The 24,398-nt window shown below is 41.6% G+C and overlaps 1 protein-coding gene across 10 annotated transcripts in view; it reads right to left on the bottom strand.

The window, feature by feature from the left end:
• SETD4 (SET domain containing 4) overlaps positions 1 to 24,398 on the bottom strand; it is a 409,208-nt gene that overhangs the window by 62,372 nt on the left and 322,438 nt on the right. For 6 of the 10 annotated variants that reach the window (XM_029213928.1, XM_029213933.1, XM_029213918.1 and 3 more), the window contains one exon: positions 4,297 to 4,521. The exons of the other annotated variants lie outside the window; for them this stretch is intronic. The gene's annotated coding sequence lies outside the window, so the exon portion shown is untranslated. Of the gene's footprint in view, positions 1 to 4,296; positions 4,522 to 24,398 lie in introns of those variants that run through there. 10 annotated transcript variants of the gene reach the window in all.

Genomic DNA, 24,398 nt, shown 5'->3' with positions numbered 1-24,398 from the left:
TTGACGAAGCATTCCTCAGCATCTGCCTTGTGCAGGCACTGTGGTAAGAGCCGGAAGCCTAAATGATGAAGACCCATCTCAGGGAGCCCATAGCGGGGTGTGGAAGTCAGAGACAGGAGGAAATCCAATACAAATGCAGTGGCAGAGGGGTCTTTGGGCACACAACTGGGTCATTCTAGTTAGACTAGGGAAGGTCCAAGAAGACCCCTGGATTTACCAGGGAATGATGAACTTGGCCAAGTTCTGACATGATGTCTCCTCCTGCAGGTGTGGCATGACACGAAGCCAAGGAGAAAAGGAGTGAGTAGAAAGAGAGAGTGGTCACCAGAGATGGATATCATCAGGATGGCAATGAAGACCAAGACTGAACTAGTCAGTGGGTCCAGTCTTTCATCTGGCTAGTGCCGTCCTCTTCGCCTTTGCTCCTCTCTCCTTCTCCCCAGACGAAGGCTTCTTCTTCTGGCCTACACACATTCACCATTCTTCCTCACCCTCTGCCCCAAACTGTGTCTCAAAGTCGTAGTTCCCTATGGCTGCTATAACAGGTTACCACAAACTCAGTGACTGAAAACAACACAAATTTACTATCTTATAATTCTGGAAGCCAGAAGTCTAAAATGGGTCTCACCGGGCTAAAGTCGTGTTGTCAGCAGGGCTGCCTTCATTCTGGAGGCTCTAGGAGAGAATCTGTTTCCTTGCCTTCTCCAGCTCCAGTGACTGCCTGCAATCCTTGGCTTGTGGCCCCTTCTTCCATTTTCAAAGACAGCAGTACAGCATCTCCCAATCACTCTCTTTGACTCTGACCTCCTTCTTCCCATGTGATCATATCAGACCCACTCAGATAATCCAGGATTATCTCCCCAGCTCATGGTCAGCTGGTGAGTAACCTTAATTCCAACCGTGACCTTCATGCCCTTTTGCCATGTAATATGACATAGTCACAGGCTCTGGGATTAGGATGTGGATATCTGTGGCAGGGGGAGGGCATAATTCTGCCAACTATACCAAGCAAAGACAAATTCCTTCCTATGAGGAATTCCGATGACAGTTGTTACGAAAATAGGGTTTTCATTTCAGTAGGGAATGAAGAGTGTCCACTGGGTTGTTGAACAGAAAGAGGACCTGAATAAGGGCAATGTCAGAGCTCAGTGGAATAATATGGAAGAGTCAAGAAATGAGGAAGTAAATACAGACAACACTGTAAGGATAGCATCTGTTTGTAGGGCCAGTAAACAAGTCATTAATATGAGTAGAGCACGCACCAGGGATGGGGTAACAATATCAGGTTTAAAGTCTTAATTATAGACTTTTCATTCTCCAAATTCTAGGAATCAGATTCCTTGTTCCATAGATCCTCATCCCAGTCCATTTGCCAATCAATTTTTGGGAGAGATCTGGAACAGGAGGCGGTAGAACAGTGATGCACTGCCCAGATGTCCTTCTTAGCAAGTTTGCACACTATCCTGGAATCCTTGCCAGGGAGTTTGATCTTGGGAGAGTACTCCCAAATCTTTAAACTCTCCCTTATCCAACCTTATACTCCAAGCTCCAAAACCCAGAACCCTCAGAACCAGACCCATGTATATTCCACGGGTCTTGCTGGTCCATGCTACCTAAGTCTTGCAGCTATTTTCCTCAATTATCTGGTTTAGCACATCCTCAGCTAGGGTGTGCCAGGATGAAACCTATTTATAGACCTAGGGATCAGGAGGGGAGGGGGCTCAGGTTATCTTGCAGGGGCAAAGTCTCTGCACTGCCTCCAAGCATAAGGGAAGTGCTAGCTCTTCATAGGAGGGATAGGCTACTTCTGTAGACTCAGGGGGTGCAGGGGAATCTGGAGATTCAAGACTTTCAAGAGATCAAAAAGGTGCAAAATTTCAGAAACCACTCACTCCCTGCACTTTCATGGACCTAAGAGTGAATACCTCCTTAAACTGCACCCTGGATGCTTCCTTTTCCTCTTCCTAGTCATTGTCCTGCATCCAGATGTAAAGGTCTCGCTCCTTCTCAACCAGGACCCTGACCTTGGCAGAGCAGACTGGCCTTGCTTAGAGTTTAACCTTCTTTAGCAAGGACCCCAGGAGACTGTGCAAACTAGCTACTGGGATGGCACCTCAAAGCATGGAAAGAGTAATGACCAACTTACTGAGTTCAAATGCCAGAATTCCTGAGATCAAACAGCTCCTCTGGGTGAGCAGGCTGGAGAGGACAGATCATGGAAGACCAGGAAACCCACCAGAAAACCCATGTTCAATGGGAAAGCCTAGATGATAGGCCACTTACAAAACAACAGGATGAGTGGGTGATGGGTCACTAGCAGCACTTGGGAAGTTCAGAGCAGCTCCTCTTCTTTAGGCCAGGGTTGATGATAGGAGAGGCTGCTAGAGAAATAGTCTCACCAGACCAATGGGGATGATAAGACCCCAAACAGGAGAGACTAGGAAGCAGAGCATAACCATGTTTAACCATCAAAAGCCAGGTGGATGCAGGTATTGTAATGACTAGCAAGGCATCCCTAGGGCAAAATAGATGAGCAGCTGGCAAGGGCACTGCTCACCTTGTGCCTGTAAAAGAACCAAGGCTGCATGACAAGGAGACTAAAGGGAGTTGCTCCCATTAAGGGTCATGGTCCTTTTCATAGTTTCCAGCCCTGAGCCAGTTTTCAGACAATAACTCATTGATTAAAGAGGAGCGAGAGAGAGGCATGGACATATATGCACTACCAAACTTAAGGTAGATAGCTAGTGGGAAGCAGCCGCATAGCACAGGGAGATCAGCTCGGTGCTTTGTGACCACCTGGAGGGGTGCGATAGGGAGGGTGGGAGGGAGGGAGATGCAAGAGGGAAGAAATATGGGAACATGTGTATATATATAACTGATTCATTTTGTTGTAAAGCAGAAACTAACACACCGTTGTAAAGCAATTATATTCCAATAAAGATGTTAAAAAAAAAAAAAAGAGGAGATGGAGCCCCAAGGACAGACCCTGTAACATATGGCAAATGAACATGGTAATGATGCCCCCAGTCTTGACCCAAAGGGACCTCAGCCATTTACTCAGGTAACTGTACACTGGGCAAGAGAAACACTCAAATATGTCTAGGAATATTGCACACGAGGTCTCAGCTTACACTGATAGCTGGAGAACTGAAGCATTATCATGGCTCTTCTGTGAAAATGCGAGTATATGGGGCCCAGGAATAATGGCATCTGACCAACATGCAACCGAGTGGGTATCCACCAGTTCTACAGACCCACCTGGCAATGATTTACCTCATCTTCAAAAGTACAATTGGGATAGACATATTGGTAGTCAGAGCAACCAACTTACATTGAGTTCTTGACCTATGGGATAAGAATGATCATAGTGGGGAAAACCAAGTGGAAACTTCTGAAACTGCCACCTCCCACCCTGCCCAAATATAATATTAAATCAAAAAATATATATCACATACCGGGGGAGGAGAGTAGAAATTATTTTCACCCTCAATGATCTAAAGGATACAGGGGTAGTGGTCCCCTTCCTGTCTCCTCTTAATTCATCAGTCTCGCCCCTGAAGGAACCAGATAGATCCTGGAGGATGACAGCAGACTACTCAAACTCAACTAAGTAGGAGCCCCAGGTGCTGCTGTTACACCAGACGTGGTGTCTTTGTTGGGGAGATTAATAGGTCTCAGGTACATGCTATGTAGCCATGGATTTGATGAAGTGAAGGTGTTCTTCTCTAACTCTATCAGAAAAGAAAATCAGAAACGGTTTGCATTCAAATTGAAAGAACAAAAATATGCCTTTACCGTTTTGCCCAAGGTCTATGTTAGCTCTTCTGCCCTCTGTCGTAATGCAGTCTGAAGAGAGCTGGACATCTGGACATCCCACAGAACATCACATCTATAGCATAATTCTAGTCTGGCCAGATGGACAAGAAGTACCTAGTACACTGGAGGCCTTAGTAAGACACATGTGCTCCAGGGGGTGAGAGACAAACCCTATGAAGATTCAGGACTTGCTATATCAGTAAAATTTTAGGGGTCTGGGACATCCCATCCAAAGTAAAGGACAAAAATATTGCATCTTGTATCTCTCACTACAAAGAAGGAAGCCCAAATGTGACATCAAAGACAGACTTACGATAGTCTCCAGGAGCAATGATCGCTCTGTCATGAGTAGAAGAAGTGATACCAACAATGCTAGGTTTTCTGTATACATAAATATTCATTGAGACTCTCAAAGGGTTATGGGCAACAAAAGTGAACAAAAAACCATAAAATTGGATTAAATTTACTTAGTGACTTAAAACAACAGCCATTTATTTAGCTCATGATTCCTTAGGTTAACAATTTAGACTGGGCTCAGTTGGATGGTTCCTCTGATTTTGCCTGCGCTCATCATGCATGTGTGCTTAGCTGCCGAGACAGCCAGGGGCTGGCTGGTTTGGGATGGTCTCTGCTGAAACATCCTACCTTGGTTCCATGTGGTTGTTCATCCTCCAACAGGCTACTCTGGTCTTATTCACAGAGAATCTGGACAGGGATCAAAGAAAGAACAGCCATGGATGAGCTCTTGTGCTAAGCTTAGAAATGTCACACCTCACTTCTGCTGTGTTCTATTTGTTAAAGCAAGTCACAGGGCAGCCCAGATTCAAAGGTAAGGGAAACTGACTCTGACTCTACCCCTTGATGGGAGAGTTGCAAAGTCATATTACAGTGAACATGGATACAGGGAAAAGCAAAGGATGACGGCCCTTTTCCACCAGTCTGCTAGTTTCTGTATGAACTGACATTTGTTGGGGCTCCCAAAGAAGAAAAGCTCCTGAAAGAGTGAGGGAAGCAGGAGCCTGATCAAACTTCTAGGCCAGTCATTTCAATGCCTGAATCAGAAATTCCTAAACAAGTCTGATGTCCCTCTTTTAAAAACACAGCAGGAGCACAAAGCCCTGACCTTTGCTTCTCTTCTCTCTGAACGCATTCCACCCTCTGAAATGACTTCTCTGTGCCTCTTGTCCTCTTTAGAGTCAATTTAGAAATGACTCCTTCAGAACAGAGCAAATTGGTAAACACGCTAACAGGGGTGGGCAATTTATTCAAGCAAAACAGGAATGAATTCCTGTCATCTACCTGGCACCCTCCTGCATGATTTTATGACAGCCTTTGTTTCAAAAGAAAAGAAAAACAAGTGGTCTGACACAGAAACTGCACTAAAATGCTAGTAAGTCTGCACTGACAAGAAACAAAAAGAAAGAAAGGAGAAAATCCTAAAAATGTTGAGGTAGGGAGCCAAGTGTACCATATGTTCTTGGGAATCTGATCTTGACAATGAATCTCACCTAGCTGTCAGAGTGAGCTAGGTGGTGAGGGGAATGAAGTGATAAGAAGGGTTTCATCAGAGAATAGCCATGTACGACCTCTCCCTTTTCTCCTTTGAAAAGGATGAAATAAAGCACAATTTCCTAAATCCCAAACCTATTTTTATTTTATTTGCAAAATTTTTTTCTCTGCTCTTTAACGTTTCCTGGTTCTCTTTTTTCTCCCCCTTTTTTCTTTTCTCTCCTCCATTAAGGAGCAGGGGATTTCAAGCTTTGCCTCCTTGTCAAGTCGAAAGGCCAAAGAAGCAGAAGTTGTGGGCCTTTTGGTTTCTCTCTATTTCAGGATATGATGAGGTCACATAGACTTGCAAGGTAGAGAGGTGCTCTATTATCTAATCATGGCTCCAAGAACAGGAATTTGGAAGGAAAAAAGGAAGTAATTAGGCTTCTCCCTCTTAAAATGCCTTTAAAATGTGGATTTAAGAAAACATGTACTCCAGAGTCAAGCAGAATGAGCAGAAAGAGCTTTTTAGATTTCAAAACACAGTGGGCTTGGAGCTTGAAGAGAATTTAAAGGGACTAGAGCTATAAGCAAGGCTGATCCCCTAAATTAACCAGATCTCAGCCTGAGCTCAAGAAGACATTGCCCACAAGAGCCACCATGCTAAGGACAATTTTTGAATGCAATCAATAAGATGCTCTAAATTGAACTTGCCTTTATGAGCTTTTGTATTCAAACAGACCAAAAGAAAAAAATAATGGGAGGCAGCTTAGCATGGTGTTAAGTGCTTAGACCCATACCAAATTGCCTGGGTTTGAGTCCCAGCTCTACCAGTGTCATGAGTTGAATTGTGCCCCACTCCCTGCCTCCCAAAAGTCCTAGGTTGCAGTCCTAAGCCCCCAACACCTCAGAATGTCACCTAATTTGGAGATCGGGTCTTTACAGAGATAAACAAGTGAAGTCGCTAGAGTGGGCCTCAACACAATATGACTGGTATCAAGGAGAAATGTGGACAGACATACATACATACAGGGAAAACGCCTGGTGAACATGAAGGTAGAGATCTGGGTGATGATTCTACAAGCCCAGGAACACCAAAGATGGCCAGCAAACCACCAGACACTCAGAGAGAGGCCTGGATCAGACTCTCCCTCACAGCCTCAGAAGGAGCCAACTGACTTGATCTTGAAATTCTGGCCTCCAGAATTGTGAGACAATCCACTTCTGTTGTTTCAGCCACTCAGCTATGGTTCTTTGTCACGGTAGCCCTATACACAAATGAATACACCCAGTTATCATGTATCTGTTGATACCAAGCAGGACCCTGTGGGGCTCCTGGGCACAAAAGCCTTTCTGTGTCCACCATTTCTTGATTACAGGAAATAGGCTTCATTCAGCCTCCATGACCTTCCCTGAGTTCCAACCGGCAGGTTCAAGCAGTTGCTAATCAGGGAAGGGAGGGGATGTGAGACAAGGGAGGAACAGTTCAAAGAAACAAAATATAGTGCAGCCTTAGGGCTGAGTCCTGGCTCCCCATCATGGGATACACACAATATCTTTGAGTCGTTTTGCAAATACTGAAACCCCCAACAGGTGGGAAAAGTTAATGGTATGCTGCCCACAAGCACGTAGACCCCAGACTGGCTGGAACCAGATGGTTGATGGCGCTGACTCCCACTTAGCTCACCAACCAGTCAGAAGAATATCAATGAGCTGATCACGCCCTCTTTGCACAATTACTATAAATCTCCTCACGACTCCCTCCAGGTCGGGAAACACAGTTTTGAGGGCATAAGCCCGCTGTGGCCCCCTTCGCCTGACAAAGCAATAAAGCTATTCTTTTCTACTTCACCCAAAACTCTGTCTCTGAGATTTATTTAGGTGTCAGGGTACAGAGGCGGGATTCGGCTTCACTGTGACTCTGGGCACAGTTCCAGGCACATGTGGATAATAGTAACAGGGTCCAATGCAGATGTTGTTAGAAGGATTAAATGAATTAGTATGTGCAAGTGCTTCAAATAGAAGTTGACACAAAGGAAGCTATATATATATGTATTTGTTAAAGAGATTTTTTAAAAAATCTACATCTACACCAGTCATTATAGGAATTATTAATTTGTCTGACTTTGCAGCCAGGTGGTATTAGAGGGTTTTTTAAAAAAAAAATCCTTTAGAAAATCTAAAGGCCATTACTTATTCCAAGTACGGCCAACAAATTGTTATAATTAGAGCTATGCTGTTTTCTTCATTTTTCTTTCAATAGTGTGATCTGGCACTACCGAGGGCCGTTAGGTTTCTAATAAATTATTAATCTGGGAGTTAATAATTCATGTTAAATGGTGCTATAAGCCACTTTCTCTGGCAAATGTGAGCAAAGGTCATAACTTTTTAACAGCAAAGGTGAAACCTTTTCTAAGTGTCTTTTTCCATGCTCTATCGTGGAAATATTAAGATATGGAAGGCAAATTTTAACCAGAGCTGAGAAAGCAAGATAATTCCAAGGGTAAAAGGTCTAGACCTTCAGTTGTATTTTGTGGACCAGTACTATCTCCACAGCCCCGAAGGAAGGAGAGAAAAGCTCCAGAGAACTCAGAGGTATGCCAGCCCCATGAGAGCCTTCCCAGGAAGGACACGGCAACTCAGGTTTGGGGATCTTTGACAAGACGACATATAATAATTATGTGTTGATTCGTTGTTGATAAAAATTTTTTTCAGAAAATAACAAGGCATTTGAGGTAGTAACTCACCGGTGGGATTTTTTATAACAAATCTTCTAAATTACAAGGCATGGCTTTAAGTATAGCAGGCACAGGATCCTAAGCAAATCCCTCTCACCATTGACATCTTTGATTTTAATTAATGTATTTAAGCTCTGCCTTTTTTTTTTCCAGAAAGAGTTTGAGGTTATTCCTGATTGCAGACCACAGAAGGCAAGAAATTAAAAGCTTCTTACCTCAAAAAATTTGCATTTACTGTCCAACTCATTGATTCATCCTTGGGTCTAGGAAGCAATCGCTAGTGACCCAGATGTTCTGAGTGTTTTCTACCTTTTTTAGCCTTGGTAATTACTTGTAAACTTCATGTCAAGCCACAGACTGGTGTAATGAAATAACATTTGCCCATTTGGAGAAAAAAATTCTTCTTAGTAGCTTTTTTTCAGTTTTGATTAAAAAATGTCAAATATGGAAAGAATGATGTCTGAAGACTTAGGATAAAACTTAAATGGAAACCACTAGTTTAAAGAGTTTCGGGGCTAAAAGTCAAGTCTTCTAGCTCTTGTTTTTCTAAAGAAAATTTGAATAGCATATGCTTTTCATTGTGCTCCTTTTCAGTCATTTACATATTCGGGAAATGTATATTTGGCAACAGGTCCTATTTTTAGGAGTCCTTGAAACTTGCCCTTTGAAAATGTTTTCATTTCTGGCACATATGTGTGTTTTCAGCAGAATAAAAATACAAAGCAAAAAAGAAAAATATGTACAGAAAGGAATGATTTTTCCAGGCCCATGGAGCACAATAAGAAAGCAATCATTCAGTTGTGACTTTAAAAATGGATTCATGCCTGGATTTTCCAAGTATTTCCTTCTAAATGACCATTTCTCTACAGAACTGAACTAATGTAAAGAGACGGGTTGTTCCAGTGCCAGAACTGAACAAGCAAAAAGGATGGAGGTTGTATTTTTATAGGAGGAACTTGACCAAATAATACCCACTCTGTTTCCCTGCAGCCCCTTGGGTTGATGCAGAAGAAGGTGCCATATGCCCATTGTGTGGCTTGGAGCACGTTTTCCTGGCCTGACTCTTGATCACCACCAGACTATTATTTGCAGTCAGTAACAAAGATTCGTCCTTGTGTCCATCAAGCAACAAGGAGAATCTTTGTCACTTAGTGTAATTAATAGCTACACTTCACATGGGAAGACGGAAGGAGAATGCCCTTCTCACGTAGACTTGTGTGGATTCAGAACAGGCTTCATGGAACCTTGCTGCCTTTTGACCATTTAAAAGGCCAGAACTCCAACAGAGGTAGTAAGATGGTCAGCCAAGGGTTCCTTTTTGTGGTTTGCTTCTGTTTTCAAGAGCAATAAAGTAAAGCTAACCTTCTAGTGCTTAACACTGTTCAGTCTTATTTAAAACACGGCTTGTGGAAACTAAACAGGCACACACCTAAATGCAACCTTGGACTAGTTGCTGTATTGAAGGAAAAAACATTATAAAGGATATATTATTTGGATAAAATTGGAATATGGATGGCATATTAAATAAAGGTATGATATTGATGTTAAATTTACTAAAGTTGTTAAGTGGTCTGTGGTTATGGAAGAGAATAATTATTCTTGTTCTTAAGAAATATACACTGAAGTATTTAAGGATGACAAGTCACGATATATGTAACTTACTTACAAATGTTCAGAAAAAATACTTTGTGTGTCTGCGTATACGGATACGTATAGAAGAGAGTACAAATGAGAAAGCAAATGGAGTAAAATGTTCACAACAGATGAATCTAGGTAAAGAATATTTGTTGTTCTTTGAAAATATTCTTGTTGCAGTTTTCCTGGAACTTTGAAGTTATTTCCAAACAGAAACTTTAAGTGTATATATATATATATATATATATATATATATATATATATATATCTTATGGTTTGAAATTATGTTTTGAAGAAGATTTGGAGAATGGAGAGACAAAAGCAAAAAGAATTTAAAAATTAATTTCCTAGAAAATACGTCTCTGCAAGATGGGAAGATAACAGCTTCTTTCCATCTTCAGAGACGCATCAACAACTTAAATGTGCTTCTGCCCACCAGCCTGATTCTATTATCTCCAGTCTTCCTCATCAGTTAATAGCCTTCAAAAGCATTCGGGTTGGTGCAAAAGTATCTACAAACAAAAAGTATCAGAATAAGCATCTTGGTGCAAATGGTGCACAGCATCATCTTGGCACTGAAGACTTTCCTTCCACTGCTGAAATATCCACTGAATCAGGCAAATACAGTTCACTGAAGTTCAGTGTTAAACTTTTAACACCTTTGAAATAGATGGCTATGTTCCAGACGAAGGTACTAAACAATGTTTTATAATGATAATAATAATAATTAGTAGTAGTAGTATCATTCTATTCTAAGCTTTTCAAATGTATTAACTCATTTATTCCTCATAATCCTATAGGAGAGGTATTATAATTATTTCCAATTTACAAATGAAGAAACAAAAGCCCAGAGAGACTACATAACTTGCCCAGGGTAACACAGCTGGTAAATTGCAAAATGTGAACCCTGGTGGTGTGACTCCATAGCCTACATTCGTAATGACAACACTAGACTTCTCAACTACCCTCTCCTAGCACTCAGACATCAGTCTTTACCTGCTAACCAGTTGAAACAGTTCTAATTATCCTAATCGATTGGTTAGGATGTCACTATGATGTCACACTGTCTTTGTTCAAAATCCCATCACCTATGGGGGGGGGAGATGCAAGAGGGAGGAGATATGGGGATATACATATATGTATAGCTGATTCACTTTGTTATAAAGCAGAAACTAACACACCATTGTAAAGCAATTATACTCCAATAAAGATGTTAAGTAAATAATAAATAAATAATAAAATCCCATCACCTGAGTTTCACAAAGCAAACCTCTACTGAAAAGCCAAATTTCCTCTATGGCTGCAATTAAGTTTCTAAGGCCAAGCTCATTGTGTGTTGAGATCACCACTTCCAAATAAACTAGAAAGATTAAATAACTAATTGCTTCTCCATGAACTCTTCAACAATTTTCTCATAACCCAAAATGATCTCTCCCCTCGAAACCCATTGTGAATCATTAGGTGGCATCCAGTTCCATAACAAGAGGTAATGTACCAGTTCCATGTGCATAATCCTTGAGTGACTTAATCTAAGGTTTGTTTTGATAGTTTGGCTAGTACTTCACATGGGTTTGCATCAAGAAACCTATTTTCCCCTCTCAAGAAGCATGAGATCCATGGTAGCCTTTCTTTTCTCTTTTTTACTTTTATTTTTTTTTTTGAAGTATAGTTGATTTACAATGTTTCAGGTGTACAGCAAAGTGATTCAGTTAGAGATAGATGATGCTAGATAGATAGACAGATAGAGAAATATATACATATATATTCTTTTTCAGATTCTTTTCCATTATAGGTTATTACAAGATATTGAATATAGTTCCCTATGCTATACAGGAGGTCCTTGTTGTTTGTCTGTTTTATATATAGTAGTGTGTATCTGCTAAGCCCAAATTCTCAATTCATCCCTCCCCTCTGCTTTCCCCTTTGGTAACCATGTTTGTTTTTTATGTCTGTGAGTCTATTTCTGTTTTATAAATAAGTTCATTTGTATCTTATTTTAGATTCCACATATAAGTGATATCATATGACATTTGTCTTTCTCTGTCTGACTTACTTCACTCAGTATGATAAGCTCTAGGTCCATCCGTGTTGCTGCAAATAGCATTATTTCATTCTTTTTTATGGCTGAGTAATATTCCATTATATATATACCACATCTTCTTTATCCATCCATCAGTGGACATTTAGGGTGCTTCCATAATGGTAGTCCTTCTTGAAATAAACCACCACTTACTTCAGGTAATAGTATTGATAGTACTTGCCATAGTAGTAGTACTAGTCATGGTAGTGGTGACATTTCACTGAGGATGAGGCACAGTTCTGTACTTTGCCACATCCTTATGAGGTAAGTACTACGAGTTTCCCATTTTAAAGATGAGGAAGTTGAGGCACAGAACAAGGAGGGCATCCTGGCCATTGGAAAGTCAGATTTGGCAACCACCTTGTATTGGTCAGACAGTCTAACCACTATAGCAAATAATCCTAGATCTCAGCAGCTTAATCTAAGAAAGGTTTATGTCCCACTCGTCTGATCACAGTCTGGTCAGGCAGTTAGCAGCAGCCTTCCACAAGGTGACTCAGAGACCCTGGCCCCTTTCTCCTGGCGATTCCACCATCCTCTGGACCTTGAGGTCCTCCTTGGACCACGTCTAGCCAGTGGAGAATGAGGAGGCATGGAATGTGGTCTCCTGTGTGACCAGGAGAAAAATGAGTCCCTTGGTGAACACTTGGCATGCTGTCGGAAAGATCACAGAAGCCTGAGTTAGACTGGAGCAAAGAAGAGAGAAGAATTTTTGTCCCTCCCCACCTAGCCAGCATGGCAAGCTTCACTTCCTCCTTCACCTTGCCCCACACAGTGAACCTACAACCACACACGTCTTCTGGGGTCAGGAAATCACATTTTGATTCCTTGTGCTTTCAAGAGCAATCAATCCTGAGTCTTCTGGGCCAGGGTCTCCCTCAACAACTAAACAAAAGAAGCAGTGTCCCGTGATGGCCAGAGGCTGGAGAACTTTCTCTGACTCACATGAACTTTGGCCTGAAATAAGCAAAGCCCTAGGATACTGACACGGCCTTGACCTAGGCACAGCATTGTTTCTGAGTGCTTAGACTGGGCTCTCACTCTGGTCCCCGCCACACCTTCTTCGTTATGTCACAAAACTTTCATGAATTTATGTCAGGCAAATCGGGGCTTAGCTGACTACAGGCATCCAGGAAGAGCAGTGGTAAAAAGACAGAGGTGCTTGTCCAGGGTTGACAAGCCCCCTCCTTCCTATTCAGTGATGTCCTGTTTATTCTGAATATTTTATTTCATCCGTCAGTCTCTTTAGATATCCCTTTTTAATTATGCATAGTAGGGATATTTCTTATCAAACATCAGATTCTAGACATTCATAACTTTCATGGGCCCAGAAGATAAAACTTAACGTTGCCTCAAAAATATCTCTCAAAGATCTTAACTTTGCCAAATTTTATTGTATCAGAGATCATGTATACAGTGATGCCACTACTCAAAGACATCTTTAATGTAACATCATAAATCCAACGTCTCTTTAGAACATGTGAGTCAGCATAATTTTTTCCTAACAAGTTGGTATCTCAATTTCTTTATCCTCTGCTGGTATCAAAACTCCAGGGAAAATACAGTGTTTAAGAAACACTACAGTGCTCACTGAAAATATATAGCACAAAAATTTTCAAGACAAAATACAGAAATAATCATTCTTCCCTCCTCTTTCTTCCTACCCTTTACCCTTTCTTCTTCTAAGAGCTTTCAAATAAAAATTCAGAAAGGAGGAAACTTCCCAAATAAAACAAAACAAGCAAAGCCAATTAGACATAGTATCTGATTCTGTATATCAGTATAAAACAATGTTTCTGCATTAAAAACATTTTAGAAATTATGAAAAGTTGTAAAAATGAAATTAAAACCACTTATAATTCCATTAACCAGAAATGATCTTTTTTCTAAATTGGAATTAAATAGTATAAACAGTATATTCTACCTTTTTCCCTTTAGATAGTGTAAGCATATTCCCATTGATTAGTGTACTTTGAAAACACGAATTTTCACAGTTACATGTCTGTTATGTGGTTGATAATAACATTGGCTTATTGCTGGAAATATAAGTCTTCATAATGTATTGTTATTATAAATAACACTATGATGAACATCTTAAGGTACCACTTGGTTGTTGATAATCCTTTACAACAACATGAACCATGGGCCTCTTCTCAGCTACGATGTGGATATGGACTGCTGATTTTCTGACTTGGACTGCTGAGAAAATGTTCCTGAGTGGCTAAGACACTTTTCTAAGGAAAATATTACAAAGCTTATTTTCAGTTATCCATGATAATGGAGGAAAAGGAGATGAAAACCCCAACTTCATGGACTTTCTGTTGGTCCTGAAAATGCATGAGAACGGATCCAGAGAATTCCTAGACACCATGGGTGGCATTGAGGGACTATTTTTATAACTAATTTGGTTCACTTTCTTTTGTGACAGTCGGAAACTTGGCCAATGAATCCTTTTGCCCCCTCTCTCCTCATTTGAGAGATTAGTCAATTTCATAGTCTACATAAAGAGAGATTATTTTTCTTTATACAGTCACAAACATGGGAGGGGGAAATACACGAGAGATAGAAATGCAATTAATTTATTCTGGGCCCTGAAAGTCGTTCAGGAAATTGCCAAGCCGAGGGAAAAGACAAAGAGACTGTTGGGTGAGAAGCCAAAATTGAGAGCCAGGAGACTTAGATGGTGGGGTAAGGGGAGGCAAGTGGGCGGGGGGTGGCGCTGGCAGCCAATGGGTCAACAGAACCTGAGCCAGAGGTCAATGGCCTATGGGGGTCAGTGGGGGAGGGGGGTTCTCTTTTTGTCCACAGTTCAGTGAACTTGCTGATTAGAAGTACAGCTTAAGACTTTCATAAGCACTGTGACCAAATCCCTAAGGAAAAGTGTCTACGACAGCCCGAGCAAAGCCTGCAACGAATTGTTGGACATTATTAAAGGTTCATGTCCCACACTGGTGGCAGAGGGTGAAGCAAGTTAACTTACAGAAACTAAGTCTTTTCCAACCCACAAGTCTCAGAACTCGCTCAGATTTGGCAAAATTCCACGAGCAAAAGGCAGACACACATTTACCACGACTCCCTCCATCTTGTGAAAAATTGCATTTTCCTGAGAACCCAATGTGCTTCTCCAGATGACACATGTCCTCCCAACCAGAACCTAGTGCAAACTCTGGGAGGAGAAGGGCAGAGATGCTTTAAAAACGCCTAGACACACACTGAGTCACCAAGGGCTCTTCCAATGTCAGTGAGGGCCACCACGGGGCAGAAGAAGACTCCCTTTCAGGCTGGAGACCTGGAGACGACAGGGGTTGGGGGTGTGAAGAGGAGGAAGGGGCCAGGGAGCTCAGAGCCTCAAGTAGCAGCCTGCTCTTGGCAGGGGCGGCTGCTAATTTTCTTTGGCTGGCTCTGACTACCTGTCTGAAAGCACTGCAATGCAGGAAGGAAATTTTTCAAAAGATTAAACTATTATTGTTTCCTGTGTGGCTCTCTTCGCTGGTGTATGAAAAAAAGCTTTAAGGGCACTTGAAAAGAGATTTGTCTGAATAGCACGGCTGTTGTGATTCATCTCCCCCTCCAGTGGGGATTTGGCCAATTTCCTCAGGAAAGTGGTTGATTAGGACCCATGGATTTATCCATGGCCTAAATATAAGATGTCATAAAGGTGATTAATGGTGAGCTCCCCATCAGAGGGAGTTAAGAGTTTATAAAAGCTATTTTTAATGGTCTGAAAGGGGGAAAAAAACCTCATTTGTCACGTTGCCAACATGTTTCAAGAGTTAAAAACTTCTTTGTGGCCCCGGATAATTCATGCTACCAACTGTTAAAGGTCGTTGTATTTTCTGATTTTACAACTTTGTTTGAAAAATTGGTTCAGCATATTTTGCTGTTTATAGAAAAGCACATGAAGAAAGGAAAATAAAATGTATTTCCCCCCCGACTAGTGACCGCTGCTCCCGTAACACTTAAGTGCAATAAACTTGTTTGTTTTCTCCACCCTGCCTTGCTGTTTATGTCCCACCATACAAATAGCAATTGATGGAGGATATTCTGAGACAGTTTTCAGAGCCCGAGTGAAACTAGCCTGGGGTTCCCAAGTCAGGGGAAATCAGAGTTGTTCAGAAATCAGATGACGGCACTGATGGCCACTGGCAGTGTCTAGCGTGGCTCAGTGATCTCACATTAACCAGAGATGCTCCAAAATGTGAATTCATTGTCTGGACAGTTCCACAAGGCAAGGTCCCTTCTCCAGTCACAAAGCAACCAGCTTTATTTAAAGGAACATAGATGATCCGCCTTCCTATAAAGCAGCTACCAAATTCTCTGAAACTGGCTATCAACCACTGGCCAAATCATGCAGTAAAGCACAAAAAATATTTACTGAAAATAAAAGGTTGCCAACGTTGGCTACATATTTGGGCCTTTTATGGAAACATGAAGTCATGGGTGCATTTGCTAATGTTTATAGGGCGGGTGGGAAAAGGGGAGTGGGGTGTAATTGTTGAAATACAATCAATTGCTATCAACTATTTTAGTGCTTTCTGGGATCCTTGCATCATTTTGTAAGTTGACCCTAATCCACATGGGAAACCTGATGTAGTACAAGGTGTTCTTTAATTCCTTAATCTGTTTAGCAAACATCTAACGTGGCAGGAACACCGACTGCTACTCAGTGCTAGAGAGGAAAATATGAGGGCTCAATGAGCTCCTGAGTGAGCCTGGCAGATAAAGAAGCTTCTTACAAGAGTGAGATAAGTGATTTGATAATGTATATACAGGCACTCAGCCTGAGTCAGGGAGAGGTGAAAGTTTTTCTCCCAGAGTGCTAGAAGTAGAGATAATAATAGCTATCACAGCTAACTAGAAGCTTCTGTTGAAGAGCACAACCCAGAAGTTGAAGGAATGGCTCTCTTTGTGTCCTGTTGTCCTGAACTTTCTCTGGTTACCACACCCAACTGCAGTGAAGACACAATATTATAAGCAATTAAATGTAAATTTAAGCATTTTTTAAAAATTGAAGTATAGTTGATTTACAATTTATAATATGTAAATATTTATAACAAAGTGCAATCAATTTTCATAGCAATACAATATGTATAGGGTTTGTTCAAAAAGTGGTAGAGAATTTAAATGCAAGAGGAGCCAGAGGAGATGAGATCATCTTCAAGTCTTCAGACTCAAGGAAAAATGGCAGGAGCGAGGAAGATCCCCCGGCACTGGCTTTAGCTGCTGCTATGGCTGCGTCCTCAGCCGTGTGAGCTCTTCCAGCAGTGAGCTGTATCCCATCCATCTTTGTGCCTCCAGTGCCTAGTATAGCTCATTCCCTGTCATTTATTGACTCCTGATTAACATTGAAGAGACGGGAAGAACACTTTAGTTGGGTTTTAAATAATGGATAAGATGTACAAAGCCCTATCACCAAAGGGGCATTTGACCTTGGCCTCACAACCACAGGGTCTCAAATTTGGACTTTCAAGATACATATATGACATATAGAGATGACACACAAGGTTGAAAGATGATGACATTCATCACACAACTTTGATCTCATGTTGCATTATCAGGCCACCCCCCTGTGGTACACAGTGAATTAGTTTTTATAAAACTTATAAATATCTTGTGCCTAACACAAACATACAGCATTGTGGGCTTTGTGTTTGGGTTATAAAGAATTTGTTTGTTAAAATGTCAAGTTGGGTATTCTGGCATATTTGCAATGCTGTTTTGACCTTTCTTCCCCTTGTTGTTGTTGTTTTTGTTTTGTTTTGTTTTTTACACTTAGGGTCTCAAAAAACTTGATGTATCCTGAGCCTCTCTCAATCTTTAAAACTCCAGGAACATATATTCTAAGGTTGTCCACTCCAAACTATGCTCTTCAGTGCAAGTTCCCTGAACATCCTATCTTATTTTTTCCATTTAGATTTGGTAACCAGTCTTCAGCCAGTTTCCCAGCGTAAAGTATTGGAATTCTGGTAATTTCCTGGCCCTTTCCATCCTTCAAAACTGTTACTTTAAGGGCCAATAGTCTTTCTTGACCTGGGCTCTCAGGATACACAGACCCTGGTTTCTAGCTCAGTTCAATCATTCATGGTAAGCAGGTAAACAAGGAAAGAAAGTGAGGATGGATACAGTCCTCCAACCCTGAAAATACCTGTTTAGACTTTACTGCCTTTTGAGGCACCTACCATACCCTCCATTCAAAGTTGATAAGTACACACATAACTAAACCCCAATTCCAAATCTCTTACAAAGGACTTCAGTGCAAGCAATCACTAAGTGGGTTTTCTAAAACTATGTGATTTCCATATTCCATGCCAACACCCCAGGGTTCATCCTAATAAGAAATGTTCATAAAAACAGCCCAAGGAAAAACGGAGCTGGAGGAATCAGGTTCCCTGACTTCAGACTATACTACAAAGCTACAGTAATCAAGACAGTATGGTACTGGCACAAATACAGAAATATAGATCAATGGAACAGGATAGAAAGCCCAGAGATAAACTCATGCACATATGGTCACCTTATTTTTGATAAAGGAGGCAAGAATATACAATGGAGAAAAGACAGCCTCTTCAATAAGTGGTGCTGGGAAAACTGGACAGCTACATGTAAAAGAATGAAATTAGAACACTCCCTAACACCATACACAAAAATAAACTCAAAATGGATTAAAGACCTAAATGTAAGGCCAGACACTATAAAACTCTTAGAGGAAAACATAGGCAGAATATTCTATGACATAAGTCACAGCAAGATCCTTTTTGACCTACCTCCTAGAGAAATGGAAATACAAACAAAAATAAACAAGTGGGACCTAATGAAACTTAAAAGCTTTTGCACAGCAAAGGAAACCATAAACAAGACGAAAAGACAACCCTCAGAATGGGAGAAAATATTTGCAAATGAAGCAACTTACAAAGGATTAATCTCCAAAATTTACAAGCAGCTCATGCAACTCTATATCAAAAAAACAAACAACCCAATCCAAAAATGGGCAGAAGACCTAAATAGACATTTCTCCAAAGCAGATATACAGATTGCCAACAAACACATGAAAGGATGCTCAACATCACTAATCATTAGAGAAATGCAAATCAAAACTACAATGAGGTATCACCTCACACCAGTCAGAATGGTCATCATCAAAAACTCGACAAACAGTAAATGCTGGAGAGGGTGTGGAGAAAAGGGAACCTTCTTGCGCTATTGGTAGGAATGTAAATTGATACAGCCACTATGGAGAACAGTATGGACGTTCCTTAAATAACTAAAAATAGAACTACCATACGACCCAGCAATCTCACTACTGGGCATATATCCTGAGAAAACCATAATTGAAACAGAGTTATGTACCACAATGTTCATTGCAGCTCTATTTACAATAGCCAGCACATGGAAGCAACCTAAGTGTCCATTGACAGATGAATGGATAAAGAAGATGTGGCACATATATACAATGGAATATTACTCAGCCATAAAAAGAAACAAAATTGAGTTATTTGTAGTGAGGTGGATGGACCTAGAGTCTGTCATACAGAGTGAAGTAAGTCAGAAAGAGAAAAACAAATACCATATGCTAACACATATATATGGAATCTAAAAAAAAAAAAAAAGGTTCTGAAGAACCTAGGGGCAGGACGGGAATAAAGATGCAGACCTACTAGAGAATGGACTTGAGGACACAGGGAAGGGGAAAGGGAAGCTGGGACAAAGTGAGAGAGCAGCAAGGACATATATACACTACCAAATGTAAAATCGATAGCTACTGGGAAGCCACCATAGCACAGGGAGATCAGCTCGGTGCTTTGTGACCACCTAGAGGGGTGGGATAAGGAGGGTGGGAGGGAGACGCAAGAGGGAGGAGATATGGGGATATATGTATATGTATAGCTGATTCACTTTGTTATACAGCAGAAACTAACACAACATTGTAAGCAATTATACTCCAATAAAGACGTTAAAATAAATTAATTAATTACTTAAAAAAAAAACAGCTCAAGAGGGGAAACACTTAACACAAACAATAATCCTTTCCCAAGACTGAGTCTCAACCACATAGAGCAGTGATATTGGAATGAGAAACAGATTTTGTGAAATGGTGTTTTGGGACTTAGTCTGGGCTCTCTTCCCTTCCCCATCTACCATTTTCCTCTACGTGACAACATCTAAGTCCATGACTTCCACGAACAACTACTGAGATGCTGGGATGACTTCCGGATCTTAAACTCCAGCTTCCACCTCTCTGCTAAGCCACAGACTCATATATGCCTCTGCCTGCTAGGGATGGACACAGTTATCTCAACCTCAGGTAGTCAAACTCCCTCCATACCGATCTGTGCTCAACAGCTCATGAGATCCTGCTTGTCCTCCAGGTTCCCTGTGTTGGTTAAAGGCATGAGCACCTTCCTCCATGCCCAAGCTAAACATCTGAGCATCACCCAGCCTCATATATAATCGACCTCCAAGTCTTGTTGAGTGTCTTCTAAATGCCTCTCAAATCCAATCACTGATACCACCTTGTCCAGGCAACTTTGATCTTTTTTCAACAATAACTTTCTAACTGGATTCTCTGCACCCACTCTTGCCCCAATTCAACCCACTCTTCTCTCTGCAGCCAGAAGTTATTAAATATCTTTTTCCTCATTGATTCAGCAAATAATCTGCGAAGTATTTATTATGTGCCAGGCACAGTGCCGATCAAGCCAAGGGTATACAGCCGTGAGCAAAAGAGCCGTGGTTCCTGTCCTCACAGAGTGTAGACCAATCAGATCGTGTCACCTCCAGGCTTTATGTCTGTGGTCGGAAGAAACGTGGCCCCCAAAAATGTCCACATCCTAGTGAAAGGGGCACACAAGCTAAGGAATGCAGGCAGCCTCTAAAAGCTGAAAACGGCAAGAAAAAGGATTCTTCCTTATAGCTGAGGGAACACAGCTCACCAACACCTTGATTTTAGTCCAGTGAGACCCAATTTGGACTTCTAACATCTAGAACTGTGTTGTTTAATCCACCAAGTGTGTGGCAATCTATTACAGCAGCCATAGAGAACTAATATCCCAGTATTCATAGTATTCACATAATACAGCTTTCTTCAACAGTTTCCCAGTTCCTTTCGGACAAAGCCCAAATCCTTACACACAGCCTCGATCCCACCCACCCTCCCTCCCTTCCTCTCCCCACTGCCACCAACTGAACTTTTTTCAACTCTCAAAGGGGCTACACGCATCCTTTGAGGCTGGAACACAGCATCCCCACTCCCTGGAACCTTACTCTGCTTTATCTGCTGCCTCCAATCCCCAAATGCAACCTTCAAATTAAAGACCATCTTCCCCAAGATGTCTGACAAGAACTCCTCCATCTGATCGCGTTAGAGGCTCCCACGCTCCCTCTATTTTCTTGTTCAAAGTATGCATCACACCTGGCACTTTCTCAGTATCTCTACTCCCCACTGAACTATAAGCTCCTGGAGGGCAGAGCCTACAATTGTCTTATCCACCACTGGACCCCCGAAACCTACAGTGGCCGGTACTCGACAAAAGTTTGCAAAACGAATGAATGTATGAACGAATAAGGGACAAAAGACAACATTTCTCCTTCATCTAGAGAGTAGTCCTTTGTGTGTACATCTGGTCATTTGTTACATTGAAATAGTTACTTTATTATAAACAATATTTTGGACCTCTTAAATTCTGATTCCTTGACTTGACACAAGAAAAAAATCACCTTCACTGTTATGCACCTTCTCATTTTTTTTTACAAATTGCAGACCACTAAGTTTTTATTGGGTGAGATTCTCTTGGTTCCTAGGGTCCCCCACAAGGTGTGGACTGAACTTTCTGGGATTCACTTATTCCAACAGAACTCAGTGACTGGACACAATAGAACGAGTGACTGAAAGTATCCGAAATAGCCATTGAGCCACAGCACCTTGGAATTAACTCATTCCTCTAGGAGATGGCCCCACTGACTTCCCATGGCTGAGCCTACAAGGTAAAGTGTTTCTGCCATAGCAGTGAAAGTGAACCCTTCCTGTTCTGTTCACTCATCTCACACCCCTTCCTGTGGGGACCTGCACCTCCTTTCTGGGAACTCTCCTCCCTTCCCCCACTCCAACCACGTGGCTGCTGGAGAAGGAACTATGAAGATGATGCCCTTCGGTGGTCAACTTTCAAGCCAATTGGAATGGTACCCTGGGAAATTTAAAGCTGAGAAAGAGAGACCACTTTCTCCTATTTCCCACTGTGTGCATCAAAGAAGCCAAGAGAATAAAATCCAGTCCAGGGAGGGATGGAGAGAAAGGGTGGCAAACCCAGGTGGAAAAGGAAAAGATAATCTCTGAAGGTCACTCCTGAGACCCCACCCAGTTCTTATCTTTGGTACCATAAGACATCTCAACAACCATGTAACAATTTTTTTTCCTTTTGGCCTAAGCTAGTCTAAGTTGGGTTTTCATTACTCACAGTTACTGTGTACACATTCATAGAAACTCCCCCTTTAGCCTCCCTTTAATCGACTACAAACACACTCAAGGCTGCTGCCCAGCGAAATCCATCTACGGCCATATGGAACCTGGCACCACATGCAAAGTAAGCCATGTTCCACATAGCACACTCTACCTCAGGGAAGAATGGAAGATGATCCATTTATCAAACAAACAGACAGAACTTAATATATGCATGGCAGCCTTGCAAGGGATTACAGGATACGACCCCATTCAGTGAAATTCAATGCAACCTTTAAGAAATCTTTATCAAGATCTTTTAAATCTTTACTACTAAAACAAAAAAGCCAATGAAGGATTTGTTCACAGCTCACAGCAAAATCTGAAATCTTGTTTTCACATCTTTCTTAAAAGCTCCCATGCACAGCAGTATCTCCCACTTCTGTCCAAACTTCCAGAACCTCTCCCTGCTACCACCATCCCAGGCTAGCCAGTATGGTCCATTGTCATTCATTCTTTCAACAAGTATGTGTGCCAAGCATTTCAAGAACAAGGATAAACTGGAAAACAAGTCAAGCAAAATTCCTGATCTCATGGAGCTTACATTTTACAGTGGGAAAATAAGCCTTCCAATCTTCTCGATCAATTGTATTATCTTCCATACATAACTTTCTAAAATAATTCAATAAAGACCTTTTCCCTCTCCCAACACTCACATTCTGTACAAAAAAGCTTTGTGTGCTGACCTGGAACACACAGAATTCTTCCAGCAATTTTTCTAAGCAAGGAAGAGATGGTGAATACCCATTTTTGAACTATTTTACATGTTATACACTCTAGATATAAAAATGGCATGGGGGGGGTTCCCTGGTGGCGCAGTGGTTGTGAGTCCCCCTGCCGATGCAGGGGACACGGGTTCGTGCCCCGGTCTGGGAAGATCCCATGTGCTGCGGAGCGGCTGGGCCCGTGAGCCATGGCCGCTGAGCCTGTGCATCTGGAGCCTGTGCTCCGCAACGGGAGAGGCTGCAACAGTGAGAGGCCCGCGTACCACAAAAAAAAAAAAAAAAAAAAGGCATGGGGATAAAATTTATAATAAAAATATAGAGATATGGATATATACATGCATATACATACATACATGTATGTATGTGTATGCATGTGTGTTTGTATGTATGCCACATGAAAGATTCAGTCTCTGCAAGATGGGATTTCAGAGAAAGGACAGTTCAGTCAATTGAATAAAAAGAGAGAAGGCTTCCTAGAGGACACAGCCTTGGAAAGATGGATAAGGTCCAGGCGCATGTGTGGCACTGTAAATAGAAAAACTCATGAGCAAATAGAGAGAGGAAGGAAAATGGGGAAAAGCCAGTAGACCAGTGAACCTGGCTGTCCAGGAGGCCCCATGTACAGGAGGTGGCTGGGCTATGCAACGGATCTGGGCCCTACTGAAAGGGTGGTGAATAGTCAACAAAGGGGTTTGCATCATGTCCTCCAGACAATAGTAGGCTGTTGAAAGTCGTGGGGGGAAGTTTCAGTGTTGAGTCATGAAATTCAGTACAGGAAGGGAAATTAAAGGTCATCTAATCCTCCCACCCTGTTAATCTTATATTTTATAGGTAAAGTAACTGAGACAGAGCAGAGATCATAACCACAGGGTCCTAACACTTCTCACTGCTCTCATTCCCATGATCTTCCAAGCATACATTACTGTCTTAATGAAAGATTAAACTGATGCAATTGGTAAAGGGAGAGTGATGGGGAAAGGGAGCGGTGGCTACTAGAAATGTATTTAAACATTCTAGGTTAGTACTAAGTATAATGTGATAATGGCCTAAAAGGAAGGTGTTGGGGATGTAGAAGAGAGATGCAAGTAATTATGACAATGGTAATAGATTAGGTGCGCATATGTATGTGAGCATGTGTGTACACACACACACAGACACACACACACATATAAATTGAGCTGTTGTGAAGACCATGTAGAAGGAAGATGCCTCCAGGCTTGAAGCCAATTCTTCCACCCAGCACAGCCCCTGTTACAGAGAAAGTCCTCAGTCACATTCATTAAATGAAAGAATGACTATGTGATGCGGGGAGAGTTAATAGGGCTACTTCCCTCCTCCTCCAGTCTTAACATAATGCACCCCATTCCCTTGGTGTTTATTGTCAAGGAAAACTCAAAGCAGTTTTCAACTGCTGAGTTTCCTCT

Source organism: Monodon monoceros, unplaced genomic scaffold, assembly GCF_005190385.1.
Source record: "Monodon monoceros isolate NGI ecotype Baffin Bay Population unplaced genomic scaffold, NGI_Narwhal_1 Super_Scaffold_11, whole genome shotgun sequence".
NCBI lineage: Eukaryota > Metazoa > Chordata > Mammalia > Artiodactyla > Monodontidae > Monodon > Monodon monoceros.
The sequence above is the reverse complement of the archived record's forward strand: the minus strand, read 5'-3'. Positions and strand labels throughout refer to the sequence as shown.